This window comes from Manis javanica, chromosome 14 (genome assembly GCF_040802235.1).
Source record: "Manis javanica isolate MJ-LG chromosome 14, MJ_LKY, whole genome shotgun sequence".
NCBI lineage: Eukaryota > Metazoa > Chordata > Mammalia > Pholidota > Manidae > Manis > Manis javanica.
This window is the reverse complement of record NC_133169.1, coordinates 53,916,142-53,935,069: the sequence shown is the minus strand read 5'-3', so window position 1 is coordinate 53,935,069 and position 18,928 is coordinate 53,916,142. Positions and strand designations below refer to the sequence as shown.

Here is an 18,928-nt window from a genome sequence, read left to right as displayed (position 1 = left end):
TTAAGGAAACCTCGAAGATTCTACATTTGTGATTTTTGAGGGCCTGGATCTATCTTGTAAGAAGTCTGGTTCCCCTGCTGGAGAAACCACATAGAAAGGTCATATATGGGGAAACAGGGATGACCCCAATTGGCAGAGTCATAGCAAATAAAATGGTTGTTGTGTTTTAAGCTACTGAGTCTTGGGATAGTTTGTTACACATCAATAGATAATTGAAATATCTGTAAATAACAATTTTGTGTCCTCAACTAAAATTGGTATGCCTTTTTATACTACTACCCAAAAGTGCTGGCTGGTTCCTTGATCCATTTGGTTCATTTTGTAAATCCATCTAAAACACATAATAAATCTTAGTATGTGCCATGGAAAATAAAACTGTGGGGCAAAAAGACATCAAACTATGTATATTTATACTGGTTATTTCAAGAGCATGGCATTATGGGAGAAGTGGCATTCGATTTTCATTATATTCTTCTGTGAAGTTTAAATGTTATATATACCATGCATTACTTATATAATAAAAAGATATGATATTAATAAAAAAAAAAAAAAGAATTAAGGTAGTGAGCTTTTGTTTGTATTGACTGTTTAAAATTGTAAGCATTAACTAATGTGTTATAAGACAAATCATAATCAGAAGATTGACACTCACACATCATATGATTACAAAGTAAAATCATAAGGTATTATCCAGTACAAGGTTTATCTTTTTACTTTTAGCCTTGGACTTGGTGATACCTTACAATTTTCTGGTTTCTTACAGAGAGATAAACGGTTGTAAAATTTTAGCTCAACAGTTTTATTAGAAGAAAGACTCGCAGAAAAATAAACATGATGTCCTATAAGTTTTGATTTGAATTGTTCTTGTGATGATTTCACATGATTATATAAGGTATGAATAATTAAGTGGAATCTAATTCTACTGGAATTCCAAAGGAGTTGCCAATTCAAAGGAATGTTTATCCTGTAATAAGGCTTGGGTCAGAGGGCACTTATGGACATTGCATTCTTAACATAGGGTCTCTTTTGCACTATGAAATGTTTCATTAAAATACTGGTGTGAAGGAAATACATACAGTTGATGGATCAAGTATGAGGGTTTACACACAACCCTGGTACTCTTGATCTCTCTTATTCTGTTTTACTCTAATTTTTTCCCCCCAAGGTACTTATTAACTTCTAAAATATTAACTAGCTTACTGATATGTTTATTATTCACTTCCTTCTCTCCCTGCTAGAATATCAACTCCATGCAGAGATCTTTATCTTTTTCATTGATGAATCCTGAACATCTACAAAAGCTTGTAGAATATTGCAGATCTTTAACAAATAGATTCTTGTTGAATGTATAAACTAATGAAGATAATGGAATTCATTTTCTTAAATAAAAAGCATCATTATTCTTACCTGTTATAATTTTTATTTAGAATTTTTCCAAGAATAGATGTGTAAAACACACCATGGGAACTTGAATTACTTAAATAGTAGTTTCAATTTATACTTTCTTGGTGTAAATGTTAAGTACACTATAATTTTTTGGATAATCTTGACTCTTTTATGTCTCAATGGATTTATATAAATGAAAAATGGATTTATGACATGGAAATGACAATTGATAGTCTTCACTTTTCAATCAGCAGTTATTGTTACTCATCTCGATCAGAATCCTAGTTTCCTATTCTAAAGCCCCCAGAGTGTTTCTCTCAAGGATACCAGTGGTGTTTCTCTGGAAATAAAAGCGTGTATTTGACAGGATCAAGAGAAATTTCATTGACTGTAAGATATACTGCTCTCAAGGAAAATGAGAGATTTATTATAATATTAATATAGAATAATTAGATATGATATATAGTGATATACTTACTATAATATAAATATAGTATTATATTAATACAAAGAGTATAAATACACCTGAAACTTTCTAGGCAATATTTATATTTTACACCTAAAATTCTTAAACAATCTGCTTTGAGAAGGGTCACTTCAAATAGTGTTACTGACTCTGTGATTAGCTCTGTGGGTATCAATGGCCGTCAGTATAAGCAACATGGCTAGTCTTTCTTATATGTGCTAATAATCTGTCATTTTTATATTATTTTTGTTACTTTATTAGGGAACATAGCGATCTACATCAGAGGAATCTTAATGAAATAAAAGATTGGAAGGGTTTTGATCTTGATGATATGAAAGATCGGAAATCTACAAAATGACTGTTCTTTCTGACTCATGTAACTTTTTTTCTTTGGAAATGGCTGCCTCCCCAAATTGGCCAAGAAGCCTGCTACCGTTTATACATGTTTTTTAATGGTTTGCAATAACAAAAAAACCAAGAGTTCCTTTCAAATAAACTTTATTGAGGTAATTACACTATAGGTTATAGTTCGGTGAGTTTGGAAAAGTGTGTATTTATCCATGTAACCCAGTCAAGGGTTATATCCATCATCCTGATCAAGGAAGAACATTTTTATCACAACCAGAAAGTTCCCTCAATTTCCTTTGCACTCAGTCTTCTTCCCCACAAACCCCTCCATCGTCAGGCAATCACTAATCTAATATTGTCAGTTCTAGAGCTTCATATAATTGGAATCCTTGCATTATAGGCTGTTTTATAGCTGGCTTTTATTGCCTAGTATGTTTTTGAAAATTGTCCATGTTTAGCATATATCATAATTTACTATTTGGGTTTTACTGAGTATTCTTCATACAAAATTTTACATTTTTTAATCCATTCATATGCTCATACACATTTAAATTATTTCCTGTTTGGAGATATGAAATAAATACCTCTAACAATTTGTATATATAACTCTTGGTGTAGTCTTATGTTTTTATTTCTTTTGAATACATCATGCCACTCCCTTCTGGCCTTAAGGTTTCTGCTGAGAAGTCTGATGTTAGCCTGATGGGCTTTCCTTTGTATGTGATCTTATATCTCTCTCTGGCTGCTTTTAGCAGTGTGTCCTTATCCTTGATCTTTCCCATTTTAATTCCTATGTGTCTTGGTGTTGTCTTCCTTGGTCCCTTGTGTTGGGAGATCTGTGGATCTCCATGGCCTGAGAGACTATCTCCTTCCCCAGACTGGGTAAGTTTTCAGCAACTACCTCCTCAAAGGCACTTTCTATCCCTTTCTCTCTCTTGTCTTCTGGTATCCCTATAATGCAATACTGTTCTGCTTGGATTGGTCACACAGTTCTCTCAATATTCTTTCATTCTTAGAGATCCTTTTTTCTCTCTGTGCCTCAGCTTGTTTGTATTCCTCTTCTCTAGTTTCTATTTTATTTATTGTCTCCTCCACTGTATTCAACCTGCTTTTAATACCCCCCATCGTGCTCTTCAATGATTGGTTCTCTGACCTGAATTCATTCCTGAGTTCTTGGATGTCTTTCCGTACCTCCATTAGAATGTTGATGATCTTTATTTTGAACTCCCTTTCAGGAGGCGTCACGAGGTCCATATCATTTAAATCTTTCTCGGGAGTTGTATTAATAATTTTACTCTGGACAAGGTTCCTTTGGCGTTTCTTGTTTGTATATGGCGCCCTCTAGTGTCCAGAAGCTGTAGTCTCTGGAACTGCTCAGCCCCTGAAGCAGTGTCTGGGGTCGCAGGGGAGTGGTACTGGTGCCTGGGGGGAGGAAAGAGCTGTTCCCAGCCTCCTGGCTGCTGTGCCTGTCTCCACTGCCTGAGCCAGTGGGCCAGTTACACAGGTATAAGTTTTTGTCCCAGAGCAGCCGGGTATGGATCCCTGCTTTCCACAAGCAGCTGGAATCCCAGTCTCCCCAGGAACTCTGGCTGTATTAACTTTCCAACCTGGTAGTCATGCGAGTCTCATGAAAGCACCGTGAAATGTAGGTTTGTGCTCCCAGCACAGATCTCTGGAGCTAGGTATTCAGCAGTCCCAGGCCTTCCACTCCCTCCCTGCTCCATTTCTCTTCCACCCTCCGGTGAGCTGGGGTGGGGGAAGGGCTCGGGTCCCGCGGAGCCACAGCTCTGGTACGTTACCTCGTTCGCTGAGGTCTGCTCTTTTCTCCAGGTGTGTGCAGTCTGACGCCATCCTCTTTCCTGTTGCTCTCTCAGGATTAGTTGCGCCAACTATATTTTCTAATTGTACCCAGTTTTAGGAGGAAGCCTCTGTCTCTCCTCTCACACCACCATCTTTAATCCAATCCCTATTTCTTTTGAGTATATATGTGTGAATGGAATTTCTGGGTCATGTGTTAAGTCTGTTTGAAAGAAACTGGCAAAGGATTTTCCAAAGTCATTTTTGTCATTTTACACTCCCAAGAGAAAATTTGAAATTTCAGTGGTGTTCTATACTCTAAAACTTGGTATAATCAGTCTTAATAATTCTGGCCTTTCTGGTGATACCTTGTTTCACTGTAGTTTTAATACATATTTCTTTGGTGACTAGTGATGTAGAGCACCTTTTATGTGCATGTGTATTCACAACTTAAGAAAGTTGTATTGTTTTTTTGAATTGTGAGACTACTTCATATATTCTGGATATAAAAGTCCTTTCCAACTGTATCTTACAAATATTTTCTTCTAGTCTAACATGGGTTTTGTGTGTGTGCATGTGACTTTAATTTTGGTTATGAAGATTTATTGTTAACAGCTTTATTGTGATATAATTCACATGCCCTAAAGCTCATCCATTTAAAGTATACAATTCAGTGGTTTTCAGTCTATTCATAAATTTATACAATCACTATCACAAGCAACTTTAGAATATTTTCATCACCCACAAAGAAACCCTACACTCCTTAGCTAACACTACCCAGTCTTTGTCCAACCCATGTTGCTGGCAACTACCCAGCTATTTTGATGTGGTTTTCTTAATGGTGTTTTTGAAGAACTGAGGGTTTTGATCTTGATGAAGTCCAATGTATTTATTTTTTGTATTTTAATGTGATTTTTGTACCTTGTCTAAGAAAATTTTACCCCTAATCACTAATATTTCCTCTAATGCATGCTTCTAGAAATTTTATAGTTTAAGTTTCTTATTTAGTCTAATCCATTTCAAATAAAGCTTTATGTGTGATATAAGATATGTGGTAGAGACAAGATTCTTTCTATATTTTTAAATGGACATATAATTTTACCTAGCGTGATTTGTTGAAAACTGTCCTTTTCCTTTTGAATTATTTTGGTACCAATATCAAAAAAAAAAAAATGAAACAATTGACCATACACACGTGTGTTTATTTCTGGACTCTCATTTCTGTTTTGTTTGGGACTGCATTAAATCCAGAGATAAATTTGAGGAGAATTGATATCTTAGCAAAATTTTGTCTTTCAATCAAAAACACTGTGTATTTCCCCATTTGTTGAGCTCTTTAATTTCTCTGGAGTTTTTCAGTTTTTAAGTGTACAGTTCTTGCATGTATTTCACCAAATTTATTCCTAATTATGTTTTTGGATGTTATTTTTGGATTTTTACAATTATTTCCTAATTTTGTAGCTAATATATGGTGTATTTATCTTATATCCCATAACCTTGCTATATTCACTTGTTAATATTAGTGCTCTTAAGGATTTTTTAGAATTTTCTATGACAACAAACATGTCATTTGAGAGCAAGAGCAGTTTTAGTTCCTATATTTATTTCTTTTGTTCACTGGTACTTTATTCCCTATCTTCTAATAGGTTCTTAATCTCACATATTTGAATTTTTGATTTCAACTATTGTATTTTTCATCTCTTGAAGTTGATTTGATTCTCTTATCTTCCAGTTCTCTAATCATTATGTTCATGTTTTTCTTTATATCCTTGAGAAAATTTATAATCTTTATCATAGCTTTTTAACATACTTTCTGCTATAAGCAGTCATTTCCAGTACTTCATGGTCTGTGTCTATAGATGATTTTTTTATTGCTATAGCTAGTATTTCCCTCCTCCTTTGCTTGTCTAGTTATTTTTGAATGGATGCTAGAAATTGTAGGCTGGATTGAATTGTACTCTTTTAAAGAACGTTGAAGTAAGTTTCATATGAATTTTAGATTTTGAGGCTTTCTTTTAAGATTTAGTTCAATGAATCCCCATAAATAAGTTGATACCCATCTAAGGACTCTATCCAATATCCCTGGATAAAGTCTTTAAATTCTGGCTAGTGAGAGTTTAGTCCTGTGTGGACTGTAGGAATTGTTTGACCTACTGCTAGCCATTCTTTTTCTTTAATATTTTTAGGTAGTTTCTCTGATACTCATGCAGATCAATACTCAGCCAGATATTTAAGGTGATCCCTCTGTAGGTCACTGGAGTGCTCGCTCTCGCTCTGTATCTTCCTTTTCTCCACAACTTTACTCCACCAATTCTTTTTTGTCTCCCTTAACCTCAGTTCTGTCTCTATACTCAATGAAAATAACAGACTCTGATAGGTTCAACCCTGTCTGCCATGTAATGCAGAAATGCCTCCAGGCAGTAAGCTCTGGCAATTGTATGACTTACTTTGTTTCCCTTCTCTAAGAGAGAATAGTCATTTTCTGCCTGTTGTATAATGTGTGAAATCAGTTGTTTCATATATCTGTTGGCCTTCTACTTAAGGAAGAAGTGAAATTTCTGTCACAGGTAATCATTCATGGACAGAAGTAGAATTTTCCTGGTTAGTTTTTATGATTTTCACTTTGCAGCTTAGATTCCCTAACCATTCATCCATTAAGACTTTTTTTCCGTTTAATTCTTTGAACTACTTACTTTTGTTTTATTCTTTGAGTACATTTATAATACTGAATTAAATTTTTGTCTACTAAGTTCACTCTCATGGTCATTTTAGGGTTGGTGTCTATTGACTGCTTTTTTCTTTTAAATGTATAGCAATATTTTAGATCTTGTATGTCTATTATTTTTTTCATGTCTATTGTACATTATTAATAAAAATTGTAGAAACTCTGGGTTTATTTATTTTTTATTAGTATGCAGTTAAATTACTAATCAATCACATTGGACTTATGTAGGCTTGATTTTATGCCTCGTTGGAATCTGTGGAAAGCCTGGGTATTTCTCAAGCTTCTCTTACCTGTGCAATAAATTTTCAAAATTCCTTTATGATATTTCAGGACTTGGTTTTAATTTGTTTTAGGGTAGGTTTAAAGTAAGACTTACCTTAGAACTTGGTCCTTGTTTCAAAAGTTACCTTTTGGCGTGGTATTAACAAGGGTTTAATAAGATCTCTCACATGCTCTCTACTGCTGTATCCTTGGCAATATAAAAACAGTAAAACAAAATAATGTAAACTCTCATCTAAATATTTGCAAATCACACTTTCTTAGGTAATAAGTTTTAGGTAACCAGACGTTGGTGGTACCTTCTGGAACAGGAGCCTATATAAGATGGCTTTGCTTTAGCTTGTTGGGGCTTTATTCATTCTCCTGGAAAGAAGCTTTTTATTTCTAGAATGTTTCCGAAATTAAGGTATGAAATTCACTTTGTTTTTCAAATTATTTTTGTGAATTATACTACATTTAGTCACTTTTGTTTATAGCTGAAACTGGGGATTTAAAATTAACATCCTTGCCCATGAGCTTTATAGGCACAGAAAGAGTTTTGGCCTTGTGTTCCCTGCTGTTCTGCTCTGCTTTATCTATAAAGCTTTATGAGCCAGATGACATCATTATGAGTCTCCTGCTCACAATTTCACTTGGGAAGAGTAAGTGCTCCAGGATCACATGTGCACTCTTGTGCTGGTGTGGTTTCTGGGACACCTTTGTTTACTTTTTGCACAGCTTTTTTGAGTTGGCTTAGGTAGAATTCTACTCTGAGCATTAAAGGCAATGTGTTTCCTACTGAACTTTTTCTCCAACTCGTGTACTTACCATTGCTTTTTCTGGAAAGATTTCAATTGAGGAATGGGAACAAAGATCACAATAATTTTCTGACTGCCATAAACTTTAATTCCCTTGGCTGCTGTTATATTCAGCTCCCTTAGCTGGGCCGTAAGGTCCAAATTCATTTCCAGCTCAAGGAGAGCCTGTGAGCTGCTGGAGAATTCACCCAGCTTTTCACCATTGGGCTTCACAGTCTTCATGTACTTACTGAATATCTTCTCCTTGTTGACCACTGGGCTAAGAAGAGAAAATTTTATTTTTACAGTTTTCTCAGTGATGTATTGGATATAAATACATAGGTACTTAAAGATAGCCAATGAGGTTACATTTCTGTTCATAATCCATTTCATCAACCCTGCCTTTTGTATCATTCAAATGTATCCTCTTCTCTCCACTGTCACTGCCACAATCTCTGTCCAGACTTTTATAACCACCTGCTTGGTTTACTGCCACTGACCTCCTAACATCCACTCAAGAGATCAATAGTTCATTACCCACATAGCAGTATAGAGGGTATAACAGCATGTAAAAAATGCAAATGCCATCACTTGGAGTATGAAATCCTCCTCTGCACTTAGTGGGAACTATTTATAGATGCAAGGAATGAGAGGGAAAGGAAGATGTATCCTTGAAAAAGAACAAGAAAGTATAACACACTGAACAATTGGGTTCTTTAGTTACTGTGACTTAAACCACCCATTACCAGGTTCGCAGATTTATCTTTGCAAGCTATATTCTTGGATTCAGACAGTTTTTCCACTTTCTCTGGCCCACTTCAAACCAGCTTGCTCCCATCTGATTTATTCATTCTCTTCCCCATGAAACATACATAAATTTCCCATGTTAACTGCTACTTTCAGATTAACAACTTCCTGGACAGTTTACCTGGCTTTATTTGAATTATCTTCTTTCTGTGAATACTGCCTTCTGGACTGTCTCTTCTTCCCTGACTGAACCCAAGTCACTGTCTGAGTGTGTCTACTACATTCAGCCTAGGTTTCCAGAATTAGGTTTCCTGGAAGTTAGAAAATAAAACTACTGCATGGTAGAAGAAAAAAACTATATTATACTATATTTAGTCACTTTTGTTTAGGATAATAGGTATTTTTTTAAACATTTGAGTAGATATTTATTTATTGTAAATTTAATCTGCACTTTCTTTTTTGGTGTTTGATATACAACAAAGAGATTGAACCATGTGTCTGTTTCTAGAGTGCAGTATTTCTGAGGACACAGGCCATTAAAATCTTGGGAGAAGTGCTGTGATAAGGCATATGGAGTGTCATTGAACACTTATTGCAGTCTGCCAGGTAAAGTTTCTTAGGAGAATAACTGAAAAATGAGTAGGAGTCAGCAAGGAAGGAATTGGCGTGGTGTAGGAAAGAGTGTTTCAAAGAAGTACACAGAGATTTTAAAATGTAGGTGGAAGGGACCTCAGAGCATCTTTGTAGGTTAGACAGGGCTTATCAAGGGGAGGAACAGTAAAGTAAGTGGTGACTAGCTCATCAAGGGCCTTGTGAACCATGTGAAGGAGTTTGAATTTTAACCCAATGCAGTGGTTCTTAAACATGAATGTGCGTTCAAGCCACACGGAAATCTTGTCATAGTGCAGAGTTTTACTCCCTAGGTCTGGAGTGGTGCCTGCTGTTCAGCATTTCTTTTTTTTTCCCTCTTTTATTTATTTATTTTGGTATCATTGATATACATGTTCTGCATTTCTAACAAGCTCCTGCTTGTTGCCTGTACTGCAGGTTCATGGACCACTAACATCAAATAGCAAGCTGCTAAGGGAAACAGCTAGGATCTGAGGAATTCAATCAGAACATGAAATGTGATCAATATTTATTTGTGCTCTGCAAAGACGGCTTTGATTTCAGAATAGAGGATTAACTGGAGAAGGGCAAGATTAGATGCAGGAAGATTTCTTAGCAGGCTATTTTGGGAATCCTGGTCAGATAACGACAGGAATTAGGCTACTAGATGGCACTGGGATGGACAGAACTGAGCCGATTCAGAGATTGGGGAGGTAAAAATGAGAATCTTTGAAATAGATTGGACTTTGGAAGTGAGAGAAAGAGAAAACAGAATAAAGAAAGAGTCCTAGGTTCCTGGCTTGGTCGAATTTATTGTTACTCAACATAACAGACAGGACTTGTGTGGGGATTTTAAAACAGTAGAGCTTTATGAAAATGTCATTTTTTTTCCAGTAAAAATGAGAAATAACTATTATCTCTAAATTTAGATACCTAAAATATTTGGCATGAATATAGAATAAAAGACTGAAATTTTTTTCTTCAGTGGCTCAAATGAAGATTATTTTTCTTGAATTTTAATACTTGAGACCAATCAATAAGATTAACTCCCTTGAGTTTGGTATGATTCATCCTAGGAACTGCTCCCCTCCAGTTAGGGGCTAGTGTGATGTTCTAATCGGAACACAGCTGGGTTTCAAAGTAGACCGCACTCTGTTGCCGGTGTAGATGTAGCATTTCTAGTGAGTCCCTCAGGCAACAGGAAGAATGACTGGCTTGCCTGCTGTGTGTGGCTGTGGGTCTGGTTCTATTGTTCTGTCACAGCTTACATTCTCACATAGGTAAAATCTGGTTATACTGAATGGCAGCCCTGAAGTCATACAACAGCTGGAGATAATGCAACATAACGGAGGATGAGGAAAATTATATATATATACACATACACACATTTTTTTTTTAATGACCAGGTGAAGGCATGCCTAGGAATAAAAAAATCTCAGTCATTAACTGGCAAAGCCAATTCCTGACCAACTACTTCAGTCCCAAGCAGCCCATTCCTGGACGTTCTGCCCTGCTTACTACATGGAAGGTTTGACTCTCCATGGGATAGAGGAGGAGGGAGTAGGAGTCGCAGAGCGTCTCTAGTCTTGTCCTTCTCTTTTGAGTCGGTTTCACTCTCTGGTAAGATCTTACATGTGGTCAGTGCCGGTTTACAAGTTAATGATGGGATCGAGAACAAGTCGGTAAGGCACCGAAAGGCTGACCACCTTTCCCCAGGTCAGTCTGTCATAGAGCAGTTTCTACTTCCTTCTAACATCTTTCATTTACATGCCCAACACTCTCCAAGTAGAGTTAACTTTTCACTGACTTTTCTTCCGATAATCGTGGGCATTAGATCTCAGCAAATGGAGGCTGTTAGTGAGTTCAGCGACAGCCAGGACTCTAAGTTTCTCCGGGTTGTTCTCTTTCTGCTCTGACCTTGTTCGGTTGGACTCTGAGTGCATCAGGATTATGACAAAACCTCTAGTTCAAAAATACTTCCTCACCCTCCTAAACTTATGGACACTGACAATTTTTCTTTCCTCCCTTTATTTTGTGAGATGGACATATATATATATATTTTTGCAGCTCTTCATAGAACTACAGTGAGATAATTATTGGAAGTGCAACATTGCTGACTAAATAAAACAGGCTCATCCCAATTACCTCATTGTGTAAATTTAATTATGACATGGGTTTATCTTCCATAGATGAATTTCATGGCTATCCAAAAAGTTATTTTGGAAAGTGTGTGTCCACAATGGAAGGCTTTTAGAGACTGTCTAGTGATTAGGTTCTGCCATAGTCCCCACATTTATCTCATGAAGATCTGAGCTTTGGACAGGTTGTTTGACTTGATCAGGCTCACTGAGCCAGTTCTGGGTGGAGGCAGCATGATTTGTTTACTTAAGTTAGAGCTTTGCATCTTTCATGAGAATAACTTGTTATTCATCAAAAAGAAGGCTTTTTTCTAGCTCCATCCCAGAATAACAGAATTAGGATGTTCAGGAGAGAAACTAGCATTAGGGTTCTTCAGAGCCACTAAGACATGCATATACGTATGTGTGTAGATCTATATTGAGGAATTGGCTCACTTGACTATGGGAGTCAAGGAGTCCCACCATTCACCATCTGCAAGCCACCGCACCAGGGAGGTTGGTAGTAGAGTTCATCCCATGTCTGAAGGCCTGAGAGCTACAGGAGCTGGTAATGTAAATCTGGTCTGAGGTCGGAGAAGGTGAGATGGGATGTTCCAGATCAACTCGTAAGGCAGGAAAAAGAGACAAGTTCTTTCTTCCTTTGCCTTTAGATCTGTTCAGGCTCTCAACAGATTGGACAGTATACAGAACTGCTTTCCTTGGGTCTACTGATTGAAATGTTAATCTCATCTGCAAACATCCCTACAACATTCCCAACAATGTTTAATCTAGGCACCCCATGGCTTATCCAAATTGACTCATGAAATTACCCATCACAAGTCCACCTCTTAACTTGATGCCTGTATACACCTTCTTAAGCCATACTTAATTTCCAAATAAGAATACTAACAAGGTCATAATTCTACCTAGTCTGCTACAGCTATCCTGTGTACAAATGAAAATTCACTAACCACTTCCCCACTAAGGGAGGAAACTTAAGTGATATTACTCTTCCCCTGGATATCCTATAACTTATACTGTCATATAGTTAACCATACTTATACACTGTGGTATAAAATTAATACATCTTAAATGACATGATAGGGGAATAGAGAGAAAAGAAAATGGTGTGTGCATGTATATCTGGCTGATACAGTCTTAGTTTCTGTAACTGGCCACTTGGCTGTAGCTGGTATTTTTAACTACCTTCTTTTACTACCTGTTCTGTATTCTCTTTGTCTTCAGCAAGCACCTCTGTTGGTTGTGGTTCCTAACTGGTGGGGTGACCCGAATATTTGGTCCTGGAGCGCCTGAGCCACTAGTAGTCCTGCCTGGTTAGTGTAGTTTTCTGCTGACCTTAATCACAGGACATGGTAATACTACCCAAGGGATCACCTGGATTATGGAAATATTCTTCCTTGCCTCCATGGCAGAGCAGTTTCTCCTTGATAGTAGATCAGTTACCCCAGCCAATACTGAAACGGATTCCTTGGCCTATTGAGTCAGAAGCATGAGGAGCCTACGTGGCCCGTCAGTGTCAGTCTTAACTTTGCATTCAGTGTCGTCTCATTGGTGTGTCTCCTGGTGGAAGTATTCCTTCCTCTAGAACTAAGACCTTTAGGCTAGCAGAGCATATTATTTCAAAAACACAAAGCAAAAAATTCACTACTGAGTACCAGGGGTACTATCAAATGGTCCCACTGCTTTTCTACCCCGTGTTTCCTGGACCTCAGAGTTCTGGCTATGGGAGAGACAGCACCACATACTGGTTGCTGTTTTAAAGTTATACAGCCATCTGGAGAACCTTGCTACAGCCCTGCAGGGTATTGTCGCCTAGGTGGCACTGTAACTGAGTCTTCAAAAAGCCATTGTACCATTCTGTCATGTCAGTTGCTTCAGGATGGTGAGGTGTAGGGCAAGACCAGTGAATTCCATGAGCGTAGGCCCATGGCCACACCTCTTTTGCTGCAAAGTGAATTCCTTGATCCAAAGGAATGCTGTGTGGGGTATCATGGGGTGGACAAGGCATTCTGTAAGTCTGTGGATGATAGTTGTGATGGAAGTGTGGTGTTCAGGGAAGGCAAATCCGTATCCAGAGTAAGTGTCTATTCCATTGACAGAGCACTACCCTTCCATGACAGAAGTGCTCCAATGTAACCAATGTGCTGCTAGGTAGCTGCCTGATCACCTCAGGGAGCGGTACCGTTTTGGAGGCTCAGAACTGGTTTCTGTTGCTGGCAGATGAGTCACTGACTGGTGGCCGTAGCCAGACTGGCCTCAGTGACTGGAAACCATACTGCTGAGCCCAGGCACAACCTCCGCCCCTTCCCTCAGGGCCTCTTTGTTCACGAGCCCCTTGCAGATGACAGGAGTATCTGGGGAAAGAGGCCGACTGGTATCCACAGGAAAGGTCATCCTAGACATGTAATTATTAAAATCCTCTTCTGTGGAGGTCATCCTTTGGTGAATGAAAAAACACAAATACCTTTATATTTTTTGTCCAAAGAGGTCTGTTCCCATACTTCTTCCCCAAATATCCTTGTCATGAATTTTCTCATCCTGTTCCTTCCAAATACCTGATCATCCCACCAAACCCCTGGCCACAGCCCGTTGGTCAGTATATAATCTCAAGTCTGGCCATGCCTCCTTCTGAGCACAGTGAACAACCAGGTGCACTGCTCAAAGTTCTGCCCACAGGGAGGATTCCCCTTCCCCATTGTCCTTCAGGGATGTCCCAGAGAGGGACTACAGCGCTGCAGATGCTCACTTTAAGGTGGTGCCTGCATATCACACAGAACCATTTGTAACACATACTCCAGGCCTCTATCAACTGATTGTAAAAAAAAAAATCTAGAAGGCCCCGGATGCAGCTGGGGAGAGTAGATTGTGCAGCAGAAGAGGTGTTTGTTGGCATCTGAGTCACTTCCCCATGTAACTTATATGTGCCTGCGTGGCCTGTTCATGTACATACCACTCCCACTTGATTCTGGAGTATTGTTTGTACACCCAACTTTACAACTTGATGGATCAGATAACACCCAGTCCCGATTACTTGCTTTTTCTTGTTCACTAAGTCCAGTCAGCAAAATGTTATCAATGTAATGGACCCGTGGGATGGCTTAAGAATGGAAAGGTGATCAACATCTTTGAAATAAATGATAACATAAGGCTTGGAGAGATGCATATACCCTTGAGACAGGACAGTGAGGGTGTATTTCTGGCCTTGCCAGCTCTGCTCCTGGTGCATGTTATGAATGGGGCTGGAGAGAAAGCTATCTGCTAGGTCAGTAGCTGAACACGTGGTATCAGGGAATGAGCTAATTTTCTCAAGCAATGAAACCACATCTGGTATAGCAGCTGTAATTGCGGTCACTACCTGGTTAAGATGACAGTAACTGTTTCCCAAGGCCCATCTGTCTCTGCACAGGCCAATGGGAGAGTGGAGATGTGGCCATCCCTGCATCTTTCAAGTCCTTGATGATTACACTAATCTCTGAAATCCCTTCAAGAATGTGGGATTCCTTTCTTCTTAATATTTTTCTAAAGGCAGTTATAATGGTGTGAGTCCGGTGAAAGGAAATCCCGGGGCAAAATACCTCTAAAAACCAAGATCAGTCAAAGGGAGAAATAAAGTTTAAAATCTGTTTATTGCTCACACAACTGTAGTCTGAGGCTGTTTCTCTCTTTCCTACTCAAGCAGAAGCCAAAACCTGCCCTCCCCCTCACCTCTCAGGTACAGATAAGCCCTCCGTTGCCCAGGTAATTACCCATTGATATGGAGATGAACTTCTCTCCACTCCTGAGGAATGATGCAAATGCGCTAAAGCCAGGTGAGATATTCTGGAAATATTACAATTTTACCCACAAATGGCTTCTACTTGGCCTTTCCCAACATAATAGTCCTTACTCCACAGGCAAGAGAAGCAGTGTGCAGATTCTGCCAGCTGCTAAGTAGGTCTGTTCCAAATATGCATTCTGCACCTGGGGAAAAATGTCCAAGGATGGTTTAGGGACCCACTGATCCACTGTGAGACTGCCTGGAGCTAAAGCCCCATTCCTCACCTCCACAAATCCCTACTCCACCTGGGGGGCCACCATGCTGTTTGGGTCTCCAGGAACTACAGTCTGTTCAGAACCAGTGTCCAGTCCCTGAAAGCTGGGAGTATTTCCTTTTCCCCAATATACAGTTACCTTGATGCAAGGTCATAGATCCCTTTTGTGGAGGTTGGCAGAAGGTAACAGTACATGTTTTGGGTGTTATAATGGGGTCCTTCCTCTAAGGGATCTGGCCTCCCTTTCATTCAAGGGGTTTTGGGTCTGTAAACTGACTTAAGTCTGGAAGTTGACTGAGGAGCTGTGAATCTTTATTCTTATGATTCAGTTTAGACTTTTGTTCCCCTCCCTAGAACTTTGTTTAAATACATGTTAAGTAGGGATTTAGTAGGCTTCTTATCTATTTGACTTCTAGGAGCACCATGATTAGACATCATACATTTGTGTCAGTCAGACCGTTCTGATTGCTATTCTGACCTGCTGCCCGCCATAGTGACCATGCCACCTCATCTTTGGGGGTTGATGGCTGCTGCTTGGCCCCTGCCTTCCCATGACCAACTTTCTCTGGCTGTGTGCAGGCTCCCCAGTTCGGTGACTGCAGGTCCCGCGGTGAGATGCGGTATGTGGAGAAGAGCAGTCACAGAGCTCCTCAAGGATGCTGAGGCTCGCCTCAGAGTTCCTCACAGGGTCGGTGAAGGGGCGTCCTTGGAGCCCTTCCAGGGTACTTGAGTAGGTGTTTAATGACAAACCTACTCCAACATCCCGCTCTCCCCGAGCCTCTCCGTCCCTTCCTCTACGGTAAACTAAGGCATGTCCTGGGATTCCAACAAACTGTGTGTCACCTTGTAGCTCACGTTTTACCCAACCAAGCCAACTAGTAGAGCTCGTCTGAGTCCTTGAGCTACAACTTGGATCAGAATCTTTACTTAATGAGCACATATCAATAAATTAAGCCTGATACGGTTTTATGTTCCCTCCACGACTGTCCCACAGCCTCAGTATCCATTTCCACACATATTCCCCAGATTTCTGTCTATAAGTCTTAAAAACTCAAGTAATTCTTCTGGAGTGTAACAACTCCTCATGGGTCGGTCACACGTTGTACCTCAGCTTTAGGGACCTGTTGAGACTTGAATCTAGTACTCCATGAAGAAGCAAAGAAGGGTGATGGGGTGGGTCCTGAGGAGAATCAGAGGAAGCCGTAAGAGTTTCCTCAGGCAATCAGGTGTAATCACCTCAAATGGAGGTAAGAGGTAGATGCCACTGGGTGTGGGGTGGATGCTTCCACTGGCAAAGAAGCCTCATCAGAGTTTAGGGGCTCAGTGTCTCCCCACTTCCTACTTGTCCCCATCCAGACACACAGAATCCCATTCTTTGCCATCTGGTGCCCTTTCTTTAACAGTAGACACCTTGCAAGGCTGGGAATTCACCTTTCATGGCAATTCAGCCTTTGTAATTCAGGGGATGAGGTTCTGCTTTTGATCTTCAGCAGTTTCAGCTCTGAGGTGCAGGAGCTGATGGTTTCCTTCAGGGCACACTCACCGCTCCCAGGTCATTCACGCCAAGCTTGAGCTAGGAATTCACATCCCTGACTTCCTGCTTTGCTTGTACTGCTTTGTCTGGCAACATTAGAAGCAACCAGCCAACATGATTAACATTAATAAAGTTTCTGAAAACGTTATAAAGTTTCGTACAGAGTCATCCACCTCCTTTCTTACAATTGGCTGATGAAATTAAACGTATCCAGTGTAAATGTTTCATGTATCTCTGTTGCTGCATCATGCCATGGACTATCAGTGCCCTCTTTAGTGGCAGACGTAGTCATAAGCATCTCTAAGTCTAGTCAAATTACAATGCCAATTCCAGAAACCCTGGAACCAATTCAGAAAACGCATCTTTAATATTCTGTTCCTCTAAAACCACTCCCAGTACCAAAATCTGTATTAGTCAGTGTTCTCTGGAGAAAAAGAACCAATGGGAGAAATACAAATATTTTCATGTCTTTGGATATATCATCTCCCTATTCTCTCTCTCTCTGTCTTTCTCATATATGTATGTGAATATACATAATAGGATCCAGTAAGAATGGGTCACATGGTTATGGAGTCTGAGAAGTGTCGGGATCTGCCATCTGCAAGGTGGACACCAGGAAAGGCAGTGGTGTGACTCAGAGAGTCTGCAGGCCTGTGAGCCAGGGGAGCCCTGGCGGGAATCCTAGTCCCAGAGCAGGAGGCCTGATAGGAGCTGATATGTCCCTGAGTAGCCTGTGGGCAGGAGAAGAGGGTGAATACTTCATTGACCTTTTGTTTTGTTAAGGCCTTCAAGGGATTAGTGATTCCTAACCACAATGGGGAGGGCAATCTGTTGAGTCCACTTTTTTGAACACTAATCTCATCTGGAAACAACCTCACAGACACACCTACATACAATATTTAATCCGGCACCCAGTGGTGTACTCAAGTTGATACATACAATTGGCCATCACATCCAGAAATCTACATTTTTTAAGTTACCTCCTCACCAGGTGGTTCTTATTTACACTTACCTTTGGGTACTACCAGCTTGCATTATTGGTAGATATCAAATGTGATGCCCTATTGTATAAAAAAGTTCAACAATATGTTCTCCCAAACATGCATTTTCTAGAAAGTAGATGAAAACTAATGTAACTATGAATTCTGGAGAAATCTTCGAAGATTTAATTTCGGAAGATTCATTTGGCTACTTTATAAAGAAATGTCTGAGCAGATGTGACAGACAATAGGAAGTACAATTAGAGAATCTAACGGTTAAATGTAGTTGTAATGATAAATTGTATCAGCTATACTTTTATCTTTTTTTGCTATTTTAGTGTTTGCTATAATGTGAATTATTGGAAAACTTACCAGCAGGTGGTAGCGCTGTTTAACAAATACACCCCCATCACACATTCAGCAAATGGGACTGAGTTACTGGCACGAGTGCGGCCACATTCTAACATGTCAGAATATTGGATTGTAATGTGGAAAACCAGAGTCCCGGTCCCAGTTGTATTACTTATTGGCCTCATTGCTTTGCAAAAATAATCTAATCTAATAGTGTTTAAAAAACATTGTAAGCAAAATTGGGATAATAATAACTGTCCTCGTATGTTGTTTAAAGGGTGGAAACAGAAAATGGTTGTGAAAGCATTTTGGGGGGGAGGGTGTAGAATGCTATGGAAGTGCAACTATCATTTCTTCTTTGTTGTTGTTTCTTTTTTTTATTTCATTTAATCCAGGCATTTGTTTTAAGATGTCTTTCTACTGGCAATAATGGTAGTCATCATGTTGAACCCTAAAAGGATGATACTCATAAGTATAAAATGATTTCCCATTGATCAGATGTTCAACTATTTTTTGACCATTTTTCAGTTCTGTCTCATTTCTGTGTGATGTTAGATGGTAAAATCCTGTGTTTGTTGGAATTCAGGAGGAGTAGCTCTAGCCTCCAGTACATGATCATTGCTTCCTAACCTTAGCAAATCCATGAACTAAAGAGGGAAAGTCTAAGAGAACCCAAATAACTCCACAGTATTTCTTAAAGGAAATAGCATCTATATGCACTGGTGTATTTAAAGTGAAAGGAGCATAGTGAGCCAGTAGTT

The 18,928-nt window shown here is 39.2% G+C and overlaps 1 pseudogene; it reads right to left on the bottom strand.

The window, feature by feature from the left end:
* Positions 1 to 5,751: 5,751 nt before the first annotated feature.
* On the bottom strand, positions 5,752 to 17,739 carry LOC140846170 (small ribosomal subunit protein eS7-like; annotated as a pseudogene).
* Positions 17,740 to 18,928: the final 1,189 nt, after the last annotated feature.